This window comes from Malus domestica, chromosome 04 (assembly GCF_042453785.1).
Source record: "Malus domestica chromosome 04, GDT2T_hap1".
Lineage (NCBI taxonomy): Eukaryota > Viridiplantae > Streptophyta > Magnoliopsida > Rosales > Rosaceae > Malus > Malus domestica.
In genome coordinates, this window is record NC_091664.1 from 15,865,857 (window position 1) to 15,875,231 (window position 9,375).

General features: G+C 39.5%; 1 long non-coding RNA gene across 1 annotated transcript; it reads right to left on the reverse strand.

Annotated features, from left to right (window-relative positions):
* Positions 1-7,332: 7,332 nt before the first annotated feature.
* On the reverse strand, positions 7,333-9,145 carry LOC139195155 (uncharacterized). Its single transcript, XR_011579788.1, has 3 exons — positions 8,967-9,145; positions 8,411-8,482; positions 7,333-8,214 (listed from the first exon to the last, which is right to left on the reverse strand). It is a non-coding gene; the product is annotated as an uncharacterized lncRNA (long non-coding RNA).
* Positions 9,146-9,375: the final 230 nt, after the last annotated feature.

The window sequence follows — 9,375 nt, forward strand, 5'->3', positions numbered from 1 at the left end:
TAGCCAACGGGGGTGGCCTATAAGGAGGAGGTTTATCTGAAGTTATGAATCTTTCCTTTCCGCTGGACTCTCCTGTTGTTATGGGCATCCCATACTTGATTCTTTCTTGTTCGCTCTGCTTCCTATTATTAAATGATAATAATGGGAAGTTAGGGAATTCTTTCTCTAGAACTGGTTCTATCACGGGTTGAACTGGTTCACTTCCTTCAAGAACTACCTTCTTTTTTCCTCTATCATTTTCTTCTTCTAATAGTGGAAATAGGGGAATAACTAGCTCACTTCTGATGGTAACCTGGCTCATTCCAATTCCCTGAGCACCTTTTGGAGTGGAAAACTCCAGATCTAATCTTCTCTGTAGATTCTTGGTTAAGGTACACAGTCTACTTACTTCGCCCTTAGTTTCCAAAGAGATTTTTTCCATACTCCTTAATACTTATATCATAATAGCCTGTAATTCTTCACTAATTCCTTTTCCTTCAGACTTTCCGGATGAAGTTGGGCTTTCTAGGACCAGCTGTCCTGATGGGGAAGAAGGATTTCCTGATTGATTTGCCATTTGTAGCAAAGGTTGAGAGGAACCGTCCTTTGTATTCTTTCTGCAAAGTTTATGGCTTTTCTTCTTGGACATGCAAGATCAAAACAAATTCTAATCCCACCAGGTGTGCCAAAACTATGTTCGTGGCTGGAATTTCCGTAGGGGATGTTTCCTAGCCGACGAGCACACAGCTCCCCGAGAGGTTGGCGATGGTTGATGCTTTCTGTCAGGCTTCAACTTTACTACGGGCTTGTCGGGCAAGGCTGAAAAAGAATGACAGAGTTAACTTTGAAAGGTGCCTTTGTGGGGCCTTAGGTATAGGCCCCAAGGCTCACAATAAAGATTAACTTTTAAGTGCTCAGGCGTGCCACTGCCATTTTTAGCATGGCAGATGTAAAATGGATGTTGAGTTTTAGTTGTACATATACCCAAGAGGCTGTGTTAGTTATGACAGGTGCCTTTGTGGGGCCTTAGGTGTAGACCTTGAGGCTTCCAATCAAGAACTAACCCAGCACTTGAATATACGATGTCTGTTCATTGATTGCAGAAGCGTTATAACCATTATACTTCTGATTATCTGAGCCTGCAGAGCAGAATGAACCCAAATAAGTGCTTTTGTAGAGCCTTAGATATAGGCCTTGAGGCTTCCCATCAGAATTCCTTCTATACTCAAACGTTCTACTATAATCATAATATAATAGAAATAAAACTAAGAGATAGGTCGATTACTTGCGCCTCAAGTAACTTCGGACTTCTTGGTTATCAAAGTTTGTCGTGGATGGGTTAAGTCCACATAAGGTTCTTTTTTATGTCTTGAGACCAAGGACTTTTGAATGATCAATCTTACATGCCCGAGAGCTTAGAACTTAGATATGATTTAAACTGTGAAGACATATTCAAATCGGATTCAAGAACTGAGAGAGTCTTTTAATCGTCATCTTACTAGAAATAACTTGAATACAACTGGAAGTAAACCACATATTGCTAGGCTAATGAATGAAAAGACAAAACCAAAGAAGCTCGGGCAAGGTTTCACCTTGTCGGGCAAGGCTGATCGTCCTGCAACTTCCTATCTTTGTGGTTTATCAAGGGGTTTGAGAGCTTTAGAAAGGGGGGTAGGGAGATGAGTTTACAGGAAGAAATCGATACTACAGCAAGTTTTCAGACGAGGTAGTAGAGCTATTACAAAAGGTTTGGGTGAGGGTTGATCCCGAGAGGGATGAAGGCTTGGGCTCACTACAGCTTCGTTTGAAGGCAAATCTGGCTTTGAGCAGAGTTTGTACTTGTATTTGTTTGTTTGATTGAGTGTTTTTATCTCTGATTTCTCTTTCTTCTTTTCTAGACACTTCGGCTTGGCTTCCTGTAGCAGTAATCTTGCCCGAATACAGCTTGAAGGGTAATTACTCATCAGCTATTTACTTGTACTGCCATTGTAAAGTGCTTTTGGGCTGATTGGCTGGCTGGTCTACACCACTTGACCCCTAAATAGGTGAGCAAGTGGTTCAAATGATCTGCACCTAGTCGGGAAAGGCCTTTTCTGCCTTCTGGGCTGTGGCTGGGCTTCGGGCTTTTCCCCTTTCCAGACCTGCTTTTGGGCCAACTCCTTCTTGAGCCTAAAGTTCAAGTTTTAACCCAAACAACTGGATTATGAGCAATCTCAATAGCAGCCTTGTTATCACAATGAAGTTTCATTGCACCCTTGGGTTTAAACCCAAGATCTCTTAACAATTTTTTCAACCACAACAACTCACATACGTCATAAGACATACCACGAAACTTAGCTTATGCACTGACCTAGCCACCACTTTTTGTTTCTTGCTTCTCCAAGTAACTAAATTACCACCCACAAACATAAAGTATCCAGATGTAGATCGCCAATCAGTGATAAAACTTGTCCAATCTGCATCTGTTTACCCTTCGACATTCAAATGACCATTCTTGGAGAAAAACAAGCCTCTACCAGGAGCCATCTTCAAGTACCTCAAAATACGGGTTACTGCATCCATATGAGCTTCACTAGGTGATTGCATAAACTGACTTACCACACTAACTGCATAAGCAATGTCAAGACGAGTATGAGACAAATAAATTAATCTCCCCACAAGCTTCTAATACCATTCCTTATGAGTAGGAACTTGATCTGGAAATAAGCCCAGATGATGATTATGCTCAATCGGAGTATCAACAAGTTTGCAATCTAACATACCTATTTCAGCTAACAAATCAAGAACATACTTCCATTGAGACAGAAAAATACCATGCTTGGATTGTGCAACCTCGATTCCAAGAAAATACTTCAATTAACCTAATTCTTTCATCTCAAATTCAGTAGCTAGGTACTTTTGAAGGTGTTGTATCTCTTTCTAATCATCACCAGTCACTATCATGTCATCAACATAAATAATCAATGTAGTTAGCTTACCATTTTGTCGCTTTAGAAACAACGTATGATCTGAATGACTCTGGATATACCCAAACTTCTTCATTGAACTTGTAAACCTCCCAAACCATGCTCTAGAAGATTGTTTCAAACCATACAAAGCCTTTCGTAACCTGTATACAACACCTTTTCCGAGAGATGTTCCTATACCAGGTAGGAGATCCATATAAACTTCCTCTTTAAGATCACAATGAAGGAAAGCATTCTTAACATCAAACTGCAACAGAGGTCAATCCTGGTTTGCTGCTAAGGATAGAAGAACACGCACAGTATTAAGTTTGGCAACATGAGCAAAAGTCTCTTGATAATCCACCTCATAGGTTTGAGTATAACCCTTAGCAACTAATAGGGCTTTATACCGGTCAATAGAACCATCTGCTTTGTGCTTAATAGTAAACACTCATCTGCATCCAACGACTTTCTTCTCGTTTGGTAAAGGAACCAAATCCCAAGTAGAATTCTTTTCCAAAGCTTCCATCTCAACTTTCATGGTATTAACCCACTTAGGGTCAGACAAAGCATCTTGCAATCTTGTTGCAATTGATACACTAGATAGCTGACATATGTAAGATGCATATGGTTTGGACAAACGATGAGTAGACACATAATTGTTGATAGGATATTTGGCTTTGGCATGCATATCAGGCTCATATTATACTTTAGGTTTTCCACGATTAACTCGTGGAGGCAACTGATAAGTAGAAGAATCGTTAGAATTTACCTCATGTATGCCACCATCTTGTACCAAACTATTAGAAGAAGCATCACTAGACAAACCATCATCAGGCAACTCGTTAGACATATCAGCAGCAGGCAACCGATCATCAGAAGGTAATTCGTCAGACATACTAACAGGCAACTCACTGGGCACATTTGATCTGTCGTCAGTAGAAATTGTTCCAGGAATGACAAGTGACCGATCACTATCTGTAGCCGACTTATCAGTATCACGCAATATAATAGGTTCTGTTCCCAACTCTGCCTGTAACACATCATCCATACCATCTCTTCGAATCTGGATTTCACTCCCCCTTTCCCCCTGAAGTGGAGAGTCGGAAAAGGGCTTCACAAAATACGAAACTTCCTCATGGAAGGTGACATCCATGGTAATATAAGTTTTTTGAGTTGGAGGATGATAACACTTATAGCCTTTTTGATTGTTAGCATACCCAATAAAAATACATCGGAGAGCACATGCATCAAGTTTACTCTGCTGATGAGAGTAGACATGCACATACGCAATACACCCAAACACTATCACAGGAAGCTTTAATACAAAAACAAGAGAAACATGTTTTTGTAGCACATTAAGCGATGTTTGAAAATCAAGAACCCTACTTGGAGCACGATTGATCAAATACATAGCAGCCAAAATAGCATGACCCCACAAATGATTAGGAACATATTTATCCAACATCAAGGAGCGAGCAACCTCCATTATTTGATGATTCTTCCGTTCAGACACACCATTTTGTTGGGGTGTAAACAGAGTAGTCGTCTGGTGAATAATACCATGATCACGAAAAAAGCATGCCAAAGTGTGATTCACATATTCTCCTCCGTTATCAGACGTGAAGACCTTAACTTTGGTCTGAAACTGAGTAGACACCATTGCATAAAATTCTTGAAGAAGTAATGGAACATCACTTTTATTCTTCATCAAGAACACCCAAGTTAACCGAGTACAATCATCAATAAAAGTAACAAAACAATGGATCCATTAGAAGTAACTTTCGCCGGACCCCACACATCAGAATGTATTAAATCAAATGGCAAAATAGCTTTAGAATCACTTACGGGAAAGGAAGCACGATGACTCTTAGCCATGACACATGTTTCACACTTGAACTTTGAATCACTACAAGTGCAAAACAAAGAAGGAAATAGATGCTTCATATAACTAAATGATGGATGTCCCAATTGTCGATGCCACAACCAAATTTGATGTCTGTCATCCACTTTAGCACTTAAAACTTGATGATTATTTGAACTGGAAACAACAGTATCCTCCATAGTCAAGATGTACAAACCCCCTATTCTTTTACCACGACCAATTATCTTCTAAGTTTGAATGTCTTGAAAATAACAACACGTAGGGTAGAAGTGAGCAGAACAATATAAGGTATCAATAAGTTTTCCTACCAACAAAAGATTGCACTTAACATCAGGAGCAAGTAAAGCACAGACCAGTGATAAGGTTGGAGTCAGAGAGATAGTGCTTTCACCCTTCACAGGGGAAGGTGCTCCATTTGCACTAGTAATTTACGAATCACGAACATAGTCACATAACTCATCAAACACTCTAGGGTCACTAGTCACATGATCAGTGGCCCTAGTATCAATTATCCATTTATTTGTTCCACCAAGATGCATAATAATACTATGATTATATTGAGCCATTGAACAAAATCACGAACAATAAAGGCAGAAAAGATACGCAGCGGAATGAAGACAATTTACCAGAACACTGTAGCAATCACTATTCATGACACTGTAGCAGAGCAATGTACTGTAGCGCAACCCTATTCACTTTTTTTTTTTTTTGAACAAAGGAAATCACTAAAAAAGTGGGCACAAAATTAAAGCACACAGGTCACCAAAAGAAAACTGCTCTGATGCCATATTAAACTAAACATGGTAAATACCAAAAATATATATGACAATATTTGGGAATTTCTTATGTATTCATTAATCTCCAAAATTGAGTATATATATGAGTTACAATTGGTATTACATATGTACTTCACCAATGTGGGACAATAAACTACTATTTACACTTTAACTATAATATATAACTCGCAACAAGTAGGTCATATAGGCGTCCTTTTTTTAGTGCGTTTCAACAGATCAGGTAGAAACTAAGTTGGTGGTGAAGCTGGAACACCCAATCTTTGTCTTGATCACCGAAATATTCTTGTATCCTACTACAGCCATGGTGTGTTATAACCCGTACCTTAAATTAATGTATTTTATTCTTGAAGGACATGAAATGACCAAAATGACCCTATTTGGGTGTCTTGAATAATTATGGAGCCCTGGACTAAATTTCAATTTCTCATGTTTGCTATTTTATTAAATTATTTTTCATACTCACGAGTGCATGGGTGAAAACGAAATCAAAGTTGGAGTTACAAGAGTTGAGTTACAAATTTAGGTAAATCGAGGGCAAAATGGTAACCCCACTCCGTTCCCTCTTTCTCACTTATTTCTGCAACTCTCCCTCTAACTCGTGATTCTCTCACTCTCTCTCTAAACACGTCGTGACCAACCACCACCATGTACATGAATTATGTCCAAAGTCCATCACAAAACAATTGGAATTAGAGTCACCATGGCCTGAGGATCCTTGTGGTGGTCTTGCATGTGAAAATCAAGCTCGGAAAGGTGGAGAACTTGAGCTGTCACTCTTAATGCAATTTTCCGATGAACTCCGAGTGAAAACTTGTCGAGTTCAAGCTCGATTTAGTTTGGGAATTACTCAAGATAACTTCAAGTATATTTCTCTACTCTGCATGCTAGATTCGATCTGAAATTCGAGGTTCTAACGTTTGTGTCACATCTGCTTTGTTTTCCAAAATAGGCGCGGACTCCGGCCTAGTTCCGTCGAGTCTGAGCCTAAAACTGATCTAATCCTTCGCGGATTGAGCTCTGGTGAGTTGTTCAACTAAATTCCTGAAGTTTCGGATTAAATATGTGATGTTTTAACCTCTGCATGCATTGTTTCGTGTTTCCAGTTTCCGAGGAGCAAGCTCGAGCAAAAGAATCTGAGATGGATTCGACTTCCATTCATCCTAAACCGAGTTTGGGGGTGAGCTTTCTGAACCTCTTGTGGGATTTTGAGTGTGTTTGGATTGAAATTTAGTCAAATTCGAGCTGAACGAAGCTTTGTGATGATCTATGGGCTTTCTGCAGTTTTCTGGCGACGTTTCCGTCGGTGGCAGCGACAACGACGAATCCGTTAACCACAACGGATCCGTTAACTTTAATAGAATCTCCCAAAGAAAAATATATATTTCGTCACTTTCCTTTCACTAGTACAAAAAACACTTTGCGCGACCCAGGTGCGTCGCGCAAAGTCAAAATATGTCATGCAAAAATTAGCCCAACGAACTTTCATCACATGCTAACCATTGCGCCAAGGCAGTGACAGAAGGATTTGCACGACGAAGATGAAACACGCGTCGCTCAAAGAGGCTTTGCGTGACGCACATCCCTACGTCGTGCAAAGCCACCTAAGCCACTTTGCGCAACATAGGTTTCTTCTTCATCACGCAAACCCTTTTTTTTTTGTTTTGGTCAAAAATATTATTAATTTAATTTTAATAAATATTGTAATTAAATTCTAAACAATAATTCATTAACCAAGGAAAAGTATTTAATTATAAAATATATGAAAATGTACATATAAGATGTCTGAACAAAAAAGAAGAAACTACAAGTAGTCTTCTAGGTTTGATACATCAGGCTACTGGGTATTGACAGGGCAAAGTGGTTCGGAGGTCGAAGGTGTAGCAAGATCAGGTGTTAGTAGTGAGATTTGGAGGCCGGACATCTGTATGGCTCATACAAGGTCTCTCACTTGCTCGACATAGGCCCTCATCTCCTCGTCCTGGACCGCAAGCTGACCCTTTAGGGTTGTCACTTCCTCCTTCAATACATCAACCTTTGCTATGTTCGATCTGGAAGAAGAGGCACCAGTCTCACGAACCCGTCTCCCCAATCAATGGAGCACTCATGGCTAGAGCAGTAGATGCTGATAATACGGGAGGCACATTGGTCACACTTCAACGACGATTGATCAACTGCGACATCTATACAGTCTTAGGCCACAGTATAGTAACTTCTGGTGAGGGATTGATAAGAACAGATTCTTAGCAAAAAATAAACGAGTACAAGAAAGCATCTAGAGATGGTCCTGAATAGTACGAAACAAAAGATGGTTCATATCGATAAAACACAAATACATAAGCAAATGAAGAGCAATAGTGAAGGCAGCCTTAAGTTTGTCAAGTGGGCAAAGATGCTTGAGTACTGAAGCTGCAACCAGCTAGGATCCTAAACGATGAAAATAGTCTTGTATACTTGTCTGATATAAAAACTCATGTTGCATATATGAAGTTCAAAAGGTGCAGATGTGAAAAATTTCTTGGTAAATTGTTCTTACAGGATGTTTAGCTTGCTCAGATCCCCTAATCGTGGAGAGAGAGAATCGGTGAGACCTTTGTTGAATGAAAGATCCCTGCAATGTTAACGTTTCAGATTCGTTACAAAAAGAATTCCATCCCTAATCAAGATTTAGCTAAACAAAACAACTGACACTGCAAAATAAATATGTTTTATGCATATGTTTACAATTAGACATCAAATTTGTTGTGTGTCGTTCAGTTCATAATATGCTGCAAACATGGTACGAAATGAGGAACAATCATACTCACAAGGATCTTAATTCAGAGAGGCCCCCGATGTCGCCTTCAAATTTCCTTTTCACGTTTATTGCTGATAATCCCCTGCACGGTAAAAATCCAATGCTCAATTCCATGTACACACGAAGATCGACTTAAGACAATATCAGATCACTATCCAATGCTCAATTCACATCCAAATATCCAATTTACTCATACAAAAAAATATACGAATTAAGCAAATAACCTGCAGATAAGATTCACTTAAATTAAAATCCACATCCGAGGTTTTCTCATCAAAATTCAAGCAATTAAGCATAAAATCTCACTTTCCTCAATCACCTAAACCTTCCTTCCTCCCTAGTCCAGCAAGAACACCTCCATGTTCATACACAAAACACATATACATATCAACAAAATTGCAAAAACTTTAGACAATCAACTCGAATCACATCACCAAAAAAGCAATTTGACCCTAAACCAGATCCAAATTTTATCTGCAGATTTCGACAAAGCACTCAGAAATCAACATGCAATTTGACCCTAAACCCTAAATAACAAAAACCCATCGAAAATCAGAAACCCTTACCTTGATTTTGGGACTTGATTCACGTCGGCTTCTTGATTCGTGTGGCTGCCAGTCGTTTAGAACAAGAGGGAGAAAGACAACCGATAGAGTAGTGGTGGTGGTTGGATTCGAGATTGTGAAGAGGAAAGACAAGTATGGGTTCAAGATTTGGGGTTCAAGCTTGCGAAGAGGAGAGAGAGGTTTACAGGAAAGAGAGAGGGAGAGATCGGGGAGAGGGAAGAGAAAGGTCTACAAGAAAGAAAGAGTTGGGTTCCAAACTTGGAAAATTAAAAAAAAAACAAAACAAAAAAAAACCCTATTTTTCACTATTGCACTGCCAAAATTATCACAACTGGCGAGGTATACAATTTGACATCGCGCAAAGTGGTTTTGCACGACGACCACATTAAGGCGGCCCGCAAGGTTTTTT